Source organism: Dreissena polymorpha, chromosome 4 (assembly GCF_020536995.1).
Source record: "Dreissena polymorpha isolate Duluth1 chromosome 4, UMN_Dpol_1.0, whole genome shotgun sequence".
Lineage (NCBI taxonomy): Eukaryota > Metazoa > Mollusca > Bivalvia > Myida > Dreissenidae > Dreissena > Dreissena polymorpha.
In genome coordinates, this window is record NC_068358.1 from 78,721,882 (window position 1) to 78,739,835 (window position 17,954).

Here is a 17,954-nt window from a genome sequence, read left to right on the forward strand (position 1 = left end):
ACATTACAAATATGCAAATAATCTAAGTGTATCAATATATATTTATATGAAACGCTTATGCTTATGTATTTATGTTAATAACCACCGTCATGTTAAAGATTGAAAGCCGATTGTTATAACGTTTAATAGGCCCCACAAGCTCGTGGATGACCGTGTTGCTCTTGAAATTTCATTCAAACGGCAAAGTGTATTCACAATAACATGTCATAGTTGTAGATTATCTTGTCAATTATATGTTTATTTACTATTAATATTTTATGCGCATTAACCTCAATACTGTTATTCCATACCTTAGGGGCCGATTTAACGGTGGTCAGTATCTCTCGAAACAGTTTATTTCAATCACTGCACACGTAGCGAAATATACATAGCCAAAGAGGGACGGTCTAATTGACATAAGATACTGGAACTTATTAAACCAATTGTGTAATTATTTCTTCTTCGCCATGTTAAAGGGGACTTTTCACGTTTGGGTAAATTGAAAAAATTGAAAAAAGTTATTTCAGATTCGCAAATTTTCGTTTAAGTTATGATTTTGTGAGGAAACAGTTATACTGAACACTTACCATGCTCTAAAATAGCCATTATATGCATCTTTTTACGATTTAAAAACCCGAAAATTATAAAGCGTTGCAACGCGAAACGAATTAATAATTTGGAGAGTTCTGTTGTTGTCGTTATATTTTGTGACACTACGAGGATTGCTTATATAAAGTATAAAATACATCTGACTTTATATTCGGAAGGATAGCCGAGTGGTCTAAGTGGTAGACTTTCAACTCCAGGACTCCAGGGGTAGTGGTTCGAGCCCTACTGAGGGTTACCTTTTTTCTATTTTTAATTTTATTCTTGTATTTGTACTGGAGCTTTGTAAAATTAATGTTTACATTTATCAATATAAAGCATTTAATGTCAAACTTCAAAACATGCCTAAAATCTGTGAAAAGGCCCCTTAAATTGCCTTCCTTAGAGAACGAATGAGGTGTTTTTATTCTGCAAGCAATATTAGCGGTGCCTAAAATAGACAAAGTTGTTCCGCTAATTCCAAGACGTTTTGCATTTATATAAACGTGCTTTACTTGCACAATACCAAACGTATGACGAACGAGAACATTGATCAAAATGTTATGCAATAACAACACGTTGTCTTGTCGTTAATATTCGTCTTTTATACTCATCCGCATGGGTCGTATTTGTTGTACCGATATAGCACACTAAACAATGCTTTTTCTTTCTTTTTCGCCCCTATTTATCCTATGTCCTCGCTCACTGGGACACACAAGTTGGCCAAGTTTTGTTGCTCTCGGACACATAATTGGGATATAAGGCTCCCATTATAGGGTAATGAAACCTATACAGGCAGTATAGCGAACTTTCGGCGACACTTCCACCGGCAACCACGGCGCCTGAACGGACGGTCGAACTTGGCGCATGCACCGAGACACACATGTGTGCCAAGTTTCGTCGCTCTCGGATACATACTCGGACATAAGCGTGTGTTATAAGGCTCCCATTATAGGGTAACGGAGCTAATGCGGGCAGTATTGCGAACGTTCGGCGACACTTTCAACCAAAGCGACGGCGCCCGAACAGATGGTCAAACTTGGCTGATGCGTGGCACACAGGGACACACCAGTGTGCCAATTTTCGTCGCTCTCTGACACAAACTCGGACACACTCTTTCGTTATAAGCTCCCACTATAGGGTAACCGAGCCAATACGGGCCTTGAAACGAACCCTTTGCGACACTTTCACCGGAAACGACGGCGCCCGGACGGACGGTCGAACTTGGCGCATACGTGGTCAAACGGAACTTCAAGTAAACAGGATTTTTGATCCGGCAAAAACAACCTTTACATACAACTACTCAAGGCCAGTCGTATGGAAAGTATACAATATAAATATGCATTGTCAGAAAAAACTAACAATTATAATTTCTAAGTTTACATTTTAAAAGAACAACAACAGCAACACCAAGCAACTATAAGCCTGAATGAAGAAAAAAAAAGTGACCATATTAGCGGATAAATCGACAATATTGAAGATTGTAGGAACGTGAAAAAATGCCATGATTCAATACCAAAATCCTTACGAATGACGATCTATGCAAGTCAAAAAGCATAGATTGTCAAAAAGAATAAACACTTGTATTTAGATTTAGTTATCAGTATAAGTATTAAATTGATATAACATTTATAGAGGTTTATTGAAAACATCGGCAATGGCATAATATATAAATAACCTTATTAGGAAAACAGACAAAGAATAGGCCGTTTCCAAACATATTCTCAACTTTTCAAAATCTCTAAAGAACTATATGAGCCGCGGCGTGTAAAACAAGGTCGTAGGCGTAGTCTGGTCAGGGGATACCCAGTACGCTTATAATATTACAAAACCTGGATTGACTTGATAGCGGACATGGTGGCTTCTGACCAGACTGCCTGAATGTGAGGGATTATTAAAAGATGAGCTGACGAATACGGCGTCAGATCCATATTTGGATAATGTGTCTTATTTTGTTGATTAGATGTCTTTCCAGTTATCTACTTCTAATGTCTAAGCTGCATATACAATAACACATTTTCATCTTACACACTGATTGTATACAGGAAGTTGCAAATATATTTTTTTACAATCGTGAACACATAGTTATTAGGCAAGGTTATATGCTCTGTGAAAAAGGGCTTTAATGCATGAGCGTAAAGTGTCGTTCCAGACTAGCATGTGCAGTCCGCACAGGCTAATCAGGGACGACGCATTCCGTTTTTAGCTCCACTGGCCAAAGGCCAGCGGGGCTTATGTCGTTGTCCTGTGTCCGTCGTGTGTGCGTGCGTGCGTGCGTGCGTCCGTGCGTGCGTTAACTTTTTCTTAAAACATCTTCTTCTCCTAAACTACTGGTCCAATTCTGATGAAATTTCTCAGGAATGTTCCTGTGGTGAACATCTTTCAAATTTTTTCAAATGATGCTTCTGGGGTCAAATTTGACTTTGCCCCTGGGGGTCAAAAAATTGAAAATTTGCTTATATAAGGCCTATTTTGTGCAAACTTTATAAATCTTCTTGTCAAGAACCATTGGGCCTAGGGCTACCAAACTTGGTATGTAGTGACATTTTATAGTCCTCTACCATGTTTGTTCAAATTATGCCCCTGGGGTCAAATTTGACCCTGCCCCGGGGGGTCATAAAATGAAAATTTGCTTATATAAGGCCTATTTTGTGAAAACTTTAAAAATCTTCTTGTCCATAACCATTGGACCTAGGGCTACCAAATTTTGTATGTAGTGACATCTAATAGTCCTCTACCAAGTTTGTTCAAATTATGCCCCTAGGGTCAAATTTGACCCCGCCCTGGGGGGTCAAAAAATCGAAAATTTGCTTATATAAGTCCTATTTTGTGCAAACTTTAAAAATCTTCTAGTCCATAACCGTATGGCATAGGGCTACCTAATTTGGTATGTAATGACATCTTATAGTCCTCTACCAAGTTTGTTCAAATTAAGCCCCTGGGATCAAATTTGACCGTTCCCCAGGGGTCACAAAATTGAACAAATGCTTATATTGGGCCCATTTTGTGCAAACTATAAAAATCTTCTTGTCCATAACCATTGGGCCTATTTCTATCAAATTTGGTAGGTTGTAGACATCTCATAGTTCTCTACTTAGTTTTTTCAAATTATGCCCCTGGGAACAAATTTGACCTTGCCCCAGGGGCCACAAAAATGAACATATGCTTAAATAAGGCCTATTTTGTGCAAACTTCAAACATCTTCTTGTTCTTAATTATAGAGCCTAGGGCTACTAAATTTGGTATGTTGTGATATCTAATAGTTCTCTACCAAATTTGTTCAAATTATTCCCCAGGGCTCAAATTTGACCCTGTCCCGGGAGGTCACAAAACTGAACATATGACGTTTACCAGGGGAGATTACTGCGGCCGTGTGGCTGTGACCAACAACAACAACAACAACATCTTGTAAACATGAGATAAAACCCTGTCATTTAGTGCCATTTTAGATCAGATGATGACTGCTTACAAAGGAATTGAAGTAAGAACATGTGTTCTGAATGCTTTTCTTATAAACTGAAAAAAGTCGGGATTTATTTAAATATGTCGAAAGTGACCATATATCCGGATAAAAAAATTTCGGATGACATGTTTATTTTATGTCTTTTTTGTAGTGTTTAAACCAGTTTAATAATATCTTATTGATTTTAAAACACAACTTCCATGAACATAATTATTTCCATAAAAGTCAATATATGATTCTGCATTGTAAACTCAAACTTTGTATCCAAGAGAAGGTGTTGGAATTAATGAAGTGCAATGTTCTTAACTGTCTATATGCTGCTTTTTAATAACTAATGATTCATTGTTCCATTTGTGAATTGTGATTCATGAATTGTGGAGATATGATTGTCAATTGCTCAACGATCTATATAAATTTCTGATCATTTTATAATTTTCTTAATATAAGTTATGAATTGATCTTAGAAGTCATATGTATTACTTAATTAAATACATTTATAAATATAAGAAATAATCTTTAGATTATCATAATATTCTCATGCCTGTTGGTCTAAGGGATGTGTGGGTTGTTAATTATATGTATGCCCATCTTCGAAGAAGAGGGTGTTTATTGTTTTGCACATGTCGGTCCGTCCGTCATCCGTATGTCCGTCCACCAGATGGTTTCTGGATGATAACTCAAGAACGCTTAGGTCTAGGATCATGACACTTCAAAGGTACATTGATCATGACTCGCAGATGACCCCTGCTGATTTTGAAGTCACTAGGTCAAAGGTCAAGGTCACGGTGACCCGAAATAGTAAAATATTTTCCGGATGATAACTCAAGAACGCTAATGCCTATGATCATGAAACTTGATAGGTACATTGATCATGACTCGCAGATGAACCCTATTGATTTTCAGGTCACTAGGTCAAAGGTCAAGGTCACGGTGACCGGAAATAGTAAAATGGTTTCCGGATGATAACTCAAGAACGTTTTATGCCTAGGATCATGAAACTTCATAGTTGCATTGATCATGATTCGCAGATGACCCCTATTGATTATCAGGTGAAAGGTCAAGGTCACTGTGACCCGAAATAGTAAAATGTTTTCTCGATGATAACTCAAGAACGCTTATTCCTAGGATCATGAAACTTCATAGGTACATGGATCATGACTCGCAGATTACCCCTATTGATTTTCAGGTCACTAGGTCAAAGGTCACGGTGACTCAACTTAGAAAAATGGTTTCCGGATTATAACTCAAGAACACTTACGCCTAGGATCATGAAACTTCATAGGTACATTTATCATGACTCGCAGATGACTCCTATTGACTTTCAGGTCACTAGGTCAAAGGTCAAGGTCACGGTGACTTCACACAAAAAAATGGTTTCCGGATGATAACTAAAGAAAGCTTACACCTAGGATCATGAAACTTCATAGGTACATTAATCATGACTCACAGATGGACCCCTATTGATTTTCATGTCACTAGGTCAAAGGTCAAGGTCACAGTGCCAAAAATGTATTCACTCAATGGCTGCCACTACAACTGACAGCCCATATGGGGGGCATGCATGTTTTACAAACAGCCCTTGTTTGAGATGATTCTTTACAAAGAAAGATGCTACTATTGTATTTGTTATAAATGTGTGAAAGGCTCTAAGAAGGAACCAGAGATTATTAACCCTTTACCAAACACCAACAGGATTTTACGGGTTTATAGCTGACGACTTTATAAAAAATTATGATTAAATGAGAAATTGCTCAAGATGAGCAATTTTTCCTTTTATCACAATTATTTCTATCCTACCTGATTATTTCCTTAATAGTCCATTACAATTTAATTGTCGTCTGCAACCTTTTTCAAATTGGGAAAGTCCAAAATGTGTAGTTTGGTAAAGGGTTAAGGCATTTTGATTCCTACGGGTCTTGTGAATCTGTTTCAAATCAAATGCGTATATTTGATCTTCAGCATCTAAAAATATGTTAAAATAGAAAGAACGAAAATATCTTTTGGAGAGATAAATGTACCTACGTTATAAGCAATGGGACTGTGCTTCAAAGGAACAATTCACAGGCTTTTTAGTCTGTTTAGTTAACACAGTAGTAACTTTTTCCATATATAAAAATGCTCAGCCTTCCAACTTTAAGCGCCCAATGGGACGAGGGATAGACAGAGAAAGTCACATGCTTGAGTACATTTCAACCCATGCGCATTGCGCGTTTTTTTCGCATAAAAAACAGTGGAGCGATACAGGGCCATCATGGCCCTCTTGTTATGATATTGTCTGTTTAAAGAAAGTCTCTCGTTATCAAAAGTCCAGTTTAAGCGGAAAGTATCGTCCCTGATTAGCCTGTGCTGACTGCACAGGCTAATCTGGGATGACACTTTACGCACATGCTTTTAACCCCCTTTCACTATAAACACTCGCGTATTCGAAATATACTAGGGTTGACAGAGCACTTCTTTCAAGACAGGTCATGTTCGAAGCAACACCTAAAGAGATTCATATAAATTATGTTATGGTTCATAATAACTTGAATCAAAATTGCATGTTCTCACAATGAAAGACATTTGGTGTCGATGGCTACCTCAAGTAACAAGAACACAACGCAACATAGGAAATTGAAGAACAACATAGAAAAGAGAAACGAAGAAAGCATAATACTAAGGCCTTTATTGTATAAAAAAGAACGTACGTACATTAACTGTTCTATTCAAAAGTACTTAATAGAAGAATATATTCACCTAATATAATGTGTACTTGTACACTTTAAAAGAAAAAGTCCAGATGAAACTTGCATAATTTTTTATTTCTATTTTTACATGACATTTATTTTATCTTATCAATTCAATTTGGAGTTTCTTTCCCATCTCATGCCCTTTGTTGGCTGGCTGGCTGGCTGGCTTGCTGGCTGGCTGGCAATAACACAATTTAATACTTATTATGCCAATAAAACCATATAAATAGTTAATGGTGAAATAACAGAACACATAATCAGGAGATCTTTTTGTATGAACGTCAGTTAATACGCATACGATACAGGTCATGTATAAATTGTAACACTTTATAAATGATTTAAATTTCGATAACCGCGGTGGAAAGGACGATGCCAAACCTTTTTGGGCGTTTTCCGGTTTAACAGCTAGGTAAATATTACTTTAAGCTCAGAATCAATCGCAAAGCATACGCAAAACGTAACGAAGCAGTATTATGTGTACAAACATGGCATTTTAATCTAGCACTTTAAACTTTTGCCGATGCTCAAATCTTAATAAGAGAAATGTAAATTTAAAGTTTGGAGGACAGACGGATAGATAGACAGACAGACAGACGGAAGGATGGACGGACGGTCGATCGGACGGACGGGCGGACAGACAGACAGCCAGACTGGCAGGCAGGCAGGCAGGCAGGCAGGCAGGCAGGCAGGCAGGCAGGCAGGCAGGCAGGCAGGCAGGCAGGCAGGCAGGCAGGCAGGCAGGCAGGCAGGCAGGCAGGCAGGCAGGCAGGCAGGCAGGCAGGCAGGCAGGCAGGCAGGCAGGCAGGCAGGCAGGCAGGCAGGCAGGCAGGCAGGCAGGCAGGCAGGCAGCAGACAGACAGACAGACAGACAGACAGACAGACAGACAGACAGACAGACAGACAGACAGACAGACAGACAGACAGACAGACAGACAGACAGACAGACAGACAGACAGACAGACAGACAGACAGACAGACAGACAGACAGACAGACAGACAGACAGACAGACAGACAGACAGACAGACAGACAGACAGACAGACAGACAGACAGACAGACAGACAGACAGACAGACAGACAGACAGACAGACAGACAGACAGACCGACCGACCGACCGACCGACCGACCGACCGACCGACCGACCGACCGACCGACCGACCGACCGACCGACCGACCGACCGACCGACCGACCGACCGACCGACCGACCGACCGACCGACAGACAGACAGACAGACAGGCATTTTATTTGACTTTCAGAATGTACATCGTCAACATCAAGCGTGGTTTGTATTGATATATGACAACAACTATATGCGCAAAAAACAAATGTCAACTAACATAAATGTATACAAAAAATGAATATTGAAGTACAGAGGATGATCAAGTTTGTTAAATTATGTTTCATGACTTTACAAATTCGATCTGATACTCAACGATTCCTTAACAAATTAACAAAAATCCATTAATTCAGACCCGTCGGTTGATTGCAGCAACTGTACATACTAAACACAGATGGATTATTATAGTGATATATTTGTATGTATTTCTTTCTAATGTCAACAGATGTTGAACACATACATTCAAAATGCAATTTGTCCCTAATATTCGTGACATTACAACAAGGACAATATCTTTTTATGTAGCAATTAATACTGTTTTCATTATATCTATCAGTATCTATACGAAGTGGATGAACAGATAATCTTAATCGGATTTAATAAAACCTTTAATATTTCGTAAAATTAATATTCAAGATTTGACTTGAGTGTTCAATAAATATCTAACATTGAACTATCTTCTAGTGTACGGTGCCAAGCCAATTTTGTTAATATAAATCTATAATTTTGGATTTTATAATAGGTTTTAATTTTTTAACACTAATATCATGAACTCTCTTAAAGACATAAAAGACAAAATATAATTGAACCAGTAATCATCACTTAATTTCTTGATGTTATAAATTCAATCTCGACAAAGTCGGGCGTTATCTGAAATTCCAAATTGTAAACAGTTTTGAGAATTATGTTTTCAGAGGTTGCTATTTTAAACAAATATTGTACGATTCTTGTGTATCACTGTATAAAGAGAGGATATCTACCGAACCCTCGATAAACACATTCTTTACACAAATGGCGATCCGCAAATGACGAATATTTATTTAATATTTCTTTAATAAATCATAATTTATTTAAAAACAAATATTTGGGTGTTATTTGTGTCGATCTGATGGAATGCTTTGATACTATATATATGAATGGTTTATTGTTGACAAGTTTTAAATGTGGAATTGAAGGCAAAATATTAAGAATTGTGCGAGATATCTACCAACAAGTTGTCATATATTAAATCATTATGATCAATTTCAGATATTTAAACAATGCTGTTAGTTTACGTCAAGGATAAGTTATGTGCACTTTGTTATTTTATATCTTTGTTTAAGATCATGAGTTGTTTTTGAAAATTAATATTGATTGAGGTTTGCAACTAGATAACATTTTTAATTAATTTTTGCAGACGACATTGCGATTAGACAATGTATATATTTACTGTAGTGCTTAGGGACTGATTATGATAAGACAAAGATAATGATTTTTTAGAGAAAAAAAGAGGATTATTGCCAAATGAAAAGTGGACATACAATGACCATGCTATAGTAACTGTTAATAGTTTTAATTATATAGGTGTTGTTTTTAGTTAAACAGGTAGTCTTAATTTTTAATCAATTACATTTAATTGGCAAAGCTCGTAAAGCGTTGAACCACAGGGTCCAGTAAAAAAATAAAATAAAAATTGTTTATGTATGTTTCCTTTTTCTTACAAAAACAATTTTTTTTTTTTTTTTTTTTTTTTTTTTTACTGGACCCTGTGCGTTGAACAACTTGCTTTGCAAATATTTTTTATTTAAAGCCGCGAATTCTTTATCAGCTATTAGATTCATTTGTTGGGACTTTTTACGTTTATTCAACAGAAGTTTGAGGTTATACGAAATCTAAGTTATCAGAATGGATACATCAGATGCTCTGAAAGAGGCTTTTAAGAGTTAAAACTTCGGATTTGGAACCTTGTTTCTGAAGGATAACATAATACCGTCCGTCCAATGCTCCGGAAAATAACGGAATTTAGTATATTGTTAAACAAATCATATAAATTAGAAGACAAAATGTTAATAGATTCAATTAAATATTCATTAAATAGGTTGTCATTTCCATAAGCTTTAAATCGTTGAAGTGATTTTACAGCAGTTGCTATTTCATGAACCTTTATCGTTTCGGCTTATAAAAGGTATACATGAGTAGGAAGATTAAAAACATTTACAACTTTCCGCTTCTAATTTTGATGCTCCAATATTATTCAAGCATTTCCGCGAAAAATAATCTGTAAATTCCGCTAACGGTATATTATTAGATCTTTTGTTTATCTGGTTGATATGTTTAAAAAAACATCCCATTGGTTATCTTTTCTTTAACTCTGTTATTTCAGCAATTCTTCAATTGTAATCGCAACATTTTATCTTTCTGACATTATGTTTATACTATTTTTTCTTTTACATAAAAACTAGTCTGTAAGTATTCATGACATCAATGTTATATCAGCATGAAAGTAAATCTTAATCTAAATTACTGGCATTTAAGCATTCATTGTCAAACCACCCCTTATCTCTTCTAAGGTAGTTTTTAATAGCAACCTCATCTTTAAACACACACTCTTTCGAAAACAAATGGTCAGCTATATGACGAATACTGTTTGTTAAGAAAAGTAACATTATTGTATTGTTAACCCAATACTTGCTTTTACAATTTGCGGTATGAACACTGTTTTTAAATAACGGCAAAGGTGAAACTTATTCGTGAGCGACACTGATCTCTAAACGTGGAACCAAATTTATACCTAGTCTCTGAAAAGTACGAACCACCACGGGGAATGTTATTACAGTTCAGCGAAAAGTGCAAACGAGCGTGATCACTGCACTCATTGAAGGGACATATCATAATTGATTTAATATGGTGGGAAATACATTTTGGTTAAAAAGTTTTCAATAACTGAGTACCAAAAAACGTATATTGGTCAGTATTACCTATACGATCGTTAATAATTCGCCAACATATACCTTTACTTATTCCACAAAGATTAGAAATTGACCGCAACAATAACACAAACAATTGGTCAATGAAAGTACGGGACATTCTCAACCAAACCGGTTTTAACGATGTATGGCTATTTCCTGAATCTGTGAACTCTAATGAACTAATCCCGTTACTTAAAATCCGATTACGAGACCAGTATATCACTAACTGGAATATAAGTGTCACATCATATACTTCAATGATTTTATATACGGAATTAAAACCAATATTCGAAATATTTGAGTATCTTGATATTGTTGAAAATAAAAAAACATGAGAACGTTATTGCATAATTACATGTGTCGTCTCACGAATTATTTATTGAAACGGGTAGACACCAGAACAATGTCAAAGATCAACTCAAATGTGTTATATAAAACCTAAATGATATCGAGGATGAATATCACTTTGTTATTAAATGTCCTTACTATGCCGATGTTAGGAATACAATAATTCCAAAGTATTATAGATCTCGCCCAAATATGTTCAAGTTTATCGAACTACGTAATAGTTCAAATAAAATAGTGTTAGGAAAACTAGCTATGTTTTGTTTAAAATGCGTTAAAATGCGAGAAAATGTCTTATATATGTATAAATTATATATTTTTCACAAAGACAATAAGCTTAGAATAATGTTATACGTGTTGTTATTATCAAACTATATGTATTAACCTCATGCATGTGACATTCTTACTAAAACACCTTGTATTTCATTCCTTTCTAAATTGATATTTCTTCGGAATGGTGTATGATGTATGTTTTGTATTTAATTGAAACACATGCTGTTGTTGCATATTTATGTTTATGATGATGAGCTGTATATATGCTTAAGTCGAAATAAACTATTATGTTCTGTTCTTATTTAACCTTATTCCCTCATCATTCATGAAGAGCAGAACAAATAGTCAGACAAATATTACAATAATTAACAAAAAGCATGAGCATATGTATACATAGTACAATATGTTACACGTCGTAAGTGTAAAAACACAGTTATAAACATAGAAAACTTATATACATGTGAGTTTGAACTATTATTTAAAGGCATGGAATACAATTAGGTACAGGTATTCAAGTTACAGCATTTTATAATATATATTGATTAATGTTTTGGATCATAGTGCCCGAGCAAGACTATTATATGTTAAAAGCATCCCTTCATCCCACGAAATAACGTTTTTAGCATTGCAAAATTTTACGCGCCTTCATTGTGGAATGTTTAACACACTAATACATCTGCTTGATGTTCAATAGATAAACTGCACCATTGTAAGTAAAAGTCTCTCCCATAAGTTCTAATGATGAGTACAATTATGAGTGCATTGTGCGGATCATTATACGGACAGAAAAAAACAACAAATGTTTAACAATATTGTCACACAAGCTTGAGCACTTGTGACACTTTTCCGCGTATGATCTTGATAACATACACCCTATCGCCCTGTTTACTGAACTCACAATGGGCAGCAACTCTGGATGGGTTTTCGAGATAGCAAACCTTGTCTGTGAGTGTATAGGTCACATAACCCCAAACCGGAACTCCTGTTTTTAGGGTTACATGCAGTCAGTTTGATACTTAGCACACATTGTTCAGTGCATGCTGCATAGGATTTATAAAATACATTGCAAATGGAATGTTTTGGTATCAATTTAAAGGTATATTTGTAAGCAATAATGAAAAAGCCATTTTTGTGCTCTACTTTTTCTGTTGATGGTTCCCGGCTTTGAAAGTAGGTCATACTATTTGAGCCCAAAATGGTCGCCTGCACAGCTGTCAAAACCGGTTTGCCTATTCTAAGGTGAATATTTTGAGTTACAACACATAGAATTTAATGACATCCATTTTTTCAAAAGCTTATGCATTTATTTTTCCAATGATGTATGATGATATAGTAGGTCATTGCTTGATCATGGTAAAAATTGATATCGAATCTTCAACTTTTTTATATGTAATATAGAAGGAAATTAAATGCGCACGCGTAACCTTTAAGCACATCCGACCAAGTTAGTCGTCTGCCAGAATTTTGACATTTGACCATCAAAAACTCTCTGTATTGCAAAACATAACTGCCAGATGTCATTTTGACCCAAATTAGGGCTGTTTGCAATTGGGCTGTTGCACATGGGGTCATAAGGGGGGTAAATGCTGGAAAATCCCACCGAAACCTGTTCCGGAGACATATTCTAAGACTACTTAAACACGCGGTATTGTTTTTCAGTGCCATTTTGACATTAATTTGCATCAATCTCAATAATGAACCTTATGTATGTCTTTATTTCATCTGTATTTATTATTATTGTTTACTTTTTGAGCCTTTTACTGTAAAAAATGCCCGCCAATTTTGGACCGACACTTCTATCTGCCTTCGCCTTTAACCCCGTCAGGCAGATCTACTCAGAATAACACTACTTTGCCTTATTTTACCTGTTTGGATATCTTGCTGAGTTCAAGTAAAATCAAGTATTCAGCTGAAAACACAAAAATGATGATACTATTATGCTTTCTTTCCTGGAAGAATGTTGTTGTGATAGACCCTGCGTGAAAAAACACCAGAGAATCTGTATTTAAGTGACCTCAATATTATGCGTTAACCTAAGTGTGCATTTGTAGGCGGTGTCGAAATGGGTCTATAGCTCTGCCTGATCCGTCGTCCAATTGGTAAACCGGCTGAAGTGACAGGCCATCAAAAACTGTACAGCATGACTGTTTCGGAGACGGCCCTCAACACTCGCCCAGTCGTGTCGAGAGGATCGGTGTCTTTGCAGGTTAGTACGCCGTTATTTTCAATTAAATCTATTGTAAAATGATTTCTTTGATATCCTGGCACACTTTTGTCACCAAATTTAGGACAATTGGGTGTTTTACATTGACTGCAGCTCTGAAACCACATTTTGTGGCGATGACTTTGCCGGTGTGCCCGACAATGTGATGCCGGCGTGGTGAATTAACAATTTGCAGCAAATAAAGCAACAACGGCTATTGAAAGCTTACTGTAATTGTATCTAACTTACATTAGTTGGCACCGTGATGGGTAAATGTGCACAAAAAAACTTTTTGTTTTCTCAGATTACACGGAATTGAGCACCCGGGCCAGACTGACACTTTCCGGAGCCTGTCCGAGACGGAACTCGAGCCGAGGAATCATAGGTACAGGTGTGACAAAAGACTTGAAGCTCATGTCTGACGATGACTTTTTTCAGTCAGGAAGTCAAGTGTGTTGTTTTTCCATGCAAGCAAGTCCTTTTGTTGGGTCAAATGACATCAGAATTGCTGCTTCTACATGGATTTTACCTAAAATGTGCAAAAAATAAAATAAAAAAAGTTTGTTTGAATCTAGTTCAAAACCTTTGATGCACAAATATTGCCATTGATGATTTTTTACTTATTAAGTCATATGTTAGATCAGCTTTGCCTATTAGAACCGAAAGTCATGCCTTGTATGGAGTCTAAGTGTTGCATGTATGATGTAACCAAGTTTGGCTTTTCTACCTTAATTCTTGACGCGAAACGCTGTTACGCATGGCGCTTTCAACGAAACTTTTATGAATTTATCTTTGTGTCATTGTGCCGGAACTTTGTGATCTTTCTCAAAACAGATTATACCTGTGGGAAAAGTGCCTTTAATTTAAATTTGAAGGGGTTGGGTTCTCTAAAAGGTCACATAACCCCAAACCGGAACTCCTGTTTTAGGGTTACATGCAGTCAGTTTGATACTTAGCACACATTGTTCAGTGCATGCTGCATAGGATTTGTAAAATACATTGCAAATGGAATGTTTTGGTATCAATTTGAAGGTATATTTGTAAGCAATAAGAAAAAAAGCCATTTTTGTGCTTTACTTTTTCTGTTGATGGTTCCCGGCTTTGAAAGTAGGTCATACTATTTGAGCCCAAAATGGTCGCCTGCACAGCTGTCAAAACCTGTTTGCCTATTCTAAGGTGAATATTTTGAGTTACAACACATAGAATTTAATGACATCAATTTCTTCAAAAGCTTATGCATTTATCTTTCCAATGATGTATGATGATATAGTGGGTCATTGCTTGATCATGGTAAAAATCGATATCGATCTTCAACTATTTTATATGTAATATAGAAGGAAGTCAATTGCGCATGCGTAACCTATATTTCCGAGTACATAGCATCTCTGGACGGTTTTATCACGTGTCTCCGGAGGATGCTCTTCCAATGCATTTTTGAAACGAAGGTCCCACTGCTCAAATACATATTTAGACACTCATTTAGATTGTACTTATGAAGTAACCTAAATATATCTGGGATAAAACCTTGGCATTGATAATCAAGGTTAAGAAAACGCGTAAGTCTTTTTAGGAACACGTGCTTGGCCAAGTATCTACAAGAAAGTCTGCTTATCTGTCCAAAAATGTTTCTTTGCGTCAAAACCTGTTTCGAGAGAATCAACATCTGACGTTGATAGTGAAAGGTCAGTGCTGTTAGACAGTTTCAATGATTGTATGTGCTTAACGCAAAACCGGTGGTCTACCTGAAATATTTAAAGTCCGTTTGCGTACACGTATTCCAATGTTCACATCTGTATAGTGCTTTAGGTAAAAGCACTGATTGATATAACGTTTTAAGTGTAAGCGGGTTTTAACCTCCTGTATGTAACCCACTATTCAGTATGTTTAGGGACGTTCATCTCAGTTTTTTGCAAGTGTCTTTAAGTGATTTGGCTGTAAAAAGTGACTCGTCGCATACAAGACCTAGGTGGTTGTACACCTTAACTTAGTTGTTGCGTTCCCATTAACCACGTTCTTTCACGACAAAACCACACACTGTCATTAAAGGCGATAACGCCACACTTGTCGGGCATATACTCGAACCGCCACTGCTTGGAGTACTTGTCACAAATGAACATGCATTGTATCCCTTGGCGGGATAATGATCTCATAATCATATCGTCCGCAGCGGTCGGTGCACAAATGTTTATATTAAACATACAGAATCCGTACCCACTATCCGTCAGTTCTTTAATTAGGTCGTTGATGAAAGTCAGATACCGATTCGATGAAGTTTTGCTTCCCTGCCTGGTCCCCTGTTAAATTTGAAAGGCTTCCGACATTAGACCTTTATACCTCATGCAACTTGTGATGTTACGGTACAACTCTGCGATATTGATGAGCGTAGAGTCGTCAAGGCCGGCCTCCGTCACCTTGTGAATAAGGCATTGCTGCCAGACCCGGTCAAAAGCCTGGCAGCAATCCAGAAAGCAGACGTATCTAACAATTTTATCCCGTAGATATTATGGGACCTATCATTGGCGGCCCGTGCATGTCTGGTTTCGAAAACATAATCAGGACAAGCATAACAATCATTTAACTTGTATAGTATAATGTAATTACTATTCGACTGTACTGTTTAAATTGCCACAAATAATACACTACCTAGGCTGTCTTACAGAAACAAGCCATTTTCTAGAATATCAAATAAATCGACATTTAGGTTGTTGCAGATAGTTGAATCTTCTTCCAAAATATAGGGTCCGCATACATAGATATCGTTCAAGGTTTTACAAAACAAATGGTCAAGTTGAAGTCAAATGATTGTATAAAAATGATTTTTAATAACAAGTACATGTATATGTGAACCATCTCCTAATTGTTCTTTATATTATATAACAAATGTCCTCCAATTTTTCTTCGTATTCTTCTATGCTTAAATTTACGGTAAAAATTATGTGAAATGTATCCGTTTAAATGTGTGTTACTTTAATGATCGTACAATGATTCGTAAACAAAACAAATTTCAGACAGTTTTTAATATTTACATTTTCAAGACTGTTCTTTTGTCACTGGTAAGGCCATGTATGTTCCACGAAAGGAAAGAAAGTTCATCACCGTCGTGTTCCTTCCGTTCTACTGTCTTGCTGTCCACGTTAAGGGTATCATACACGATCCAAGACAGGCTATTCTAGCGGCGCTAGACAACCGAAAAACCTTCGAGTGACGCCCCCATCCCTTTATCCGCCTCTAATGAAGCATTGCAGATAAGTCCCATAATGGCTGCAGCGACCATCATGTCGTCGCAACGCATCTAATTATTGGCAAGGGCCTATTGTAATGAAAATGTTTCGATATTGACTTTAAACTCCAGTTTGATCCGTGCCAGTGCTGCATATTAAAATTCTAATGTTGCTGCCGCTTGATGCCGATTTCTTAATCAATTGTCGATTTTGTTTATACAGAAAGTGATAACGGTATTTTAAGGTAATGGTTGTCAAACTTTTTTTTGACGCCCCGTTCCAAACTTATTGATTGTAGGACAAACGCACCCGGACAATCTGCTCCCTGCATGCATTCACGATATATTGGCACCTTGTTAATGTGTCGATAAGGACATTTGGCAACCGATTAAATTGTATACCCGGTCAATCGATGCCTAATAAAACCCCGGACGGCGTGAAATAAATATAACCATTTACATAACGCTCTAAACCTTAAAAAACTTTCCCTTATCCCTCTGATAGTGATGTGTGTCCCTAAATGATTTGATAGAGACGGAAAATAGTCTGTCATCCCGACCAAGGTAAATTTAAGGTACGTAGACTATATTTTCTATTTAATATATGATGACAAATGAAAGAGAGTATTTTTTTTAACACACAATATATTTAAAGCACACATTTAGAAATATGTTAACATACATTCAGATCTTCTTTCTCAGTGACATAATTATGTAGCGGAAAACATAGAGAAAATAATACTCTGGCATGACGCAAGAAATGCTATACATTTCATGCTACACGTGAAACAAGGCTTCGCATCAGCCTACTAGCTCTCATAGCTATTGGAATTGGGAACAAACTTCACATTCTTTACGTCTATTACCACCCTCCTATCTGAAACGTGACGTACTTTATGGACGGCCCCCAGCAGGACGTCTCAACTCATACACAGATCTGTCATAAACATGCTCGATTTGTGTGGGATTCACGGATTTATTAGAGATGGTGCATTCACACTTCAATATCGTTGACAGGCTTTAATGCAAATTACGTACAAATTTCATGATGATAGCCGGTTATATATGAATAATACATGCCAATTACGAATT

General features: G+C 36.7%; 1 long non-coding RNA gene across 1 annotated transcript; it reads left to right on the top strand.

The window, feature by feature from the left end:
- Positions 1-3,720: 3,720 nt before the first annotated feature.
- On the top strand, positions 3,721-14,170 carry LOC127879878 (uncharacterized). Its single transcript, XR_008049316.1, has 3 exons — positions 3,721-4,045; positions 13,491-13,645; positions 13,947-14,170. It is a non-coding gene; the product is annotated as an uncharacterized LOC127879878 (long non-coding RNA).
- The last annotated feature ends 3,784 nt before the right edge of the window (positions 14,171-17,954 follow it).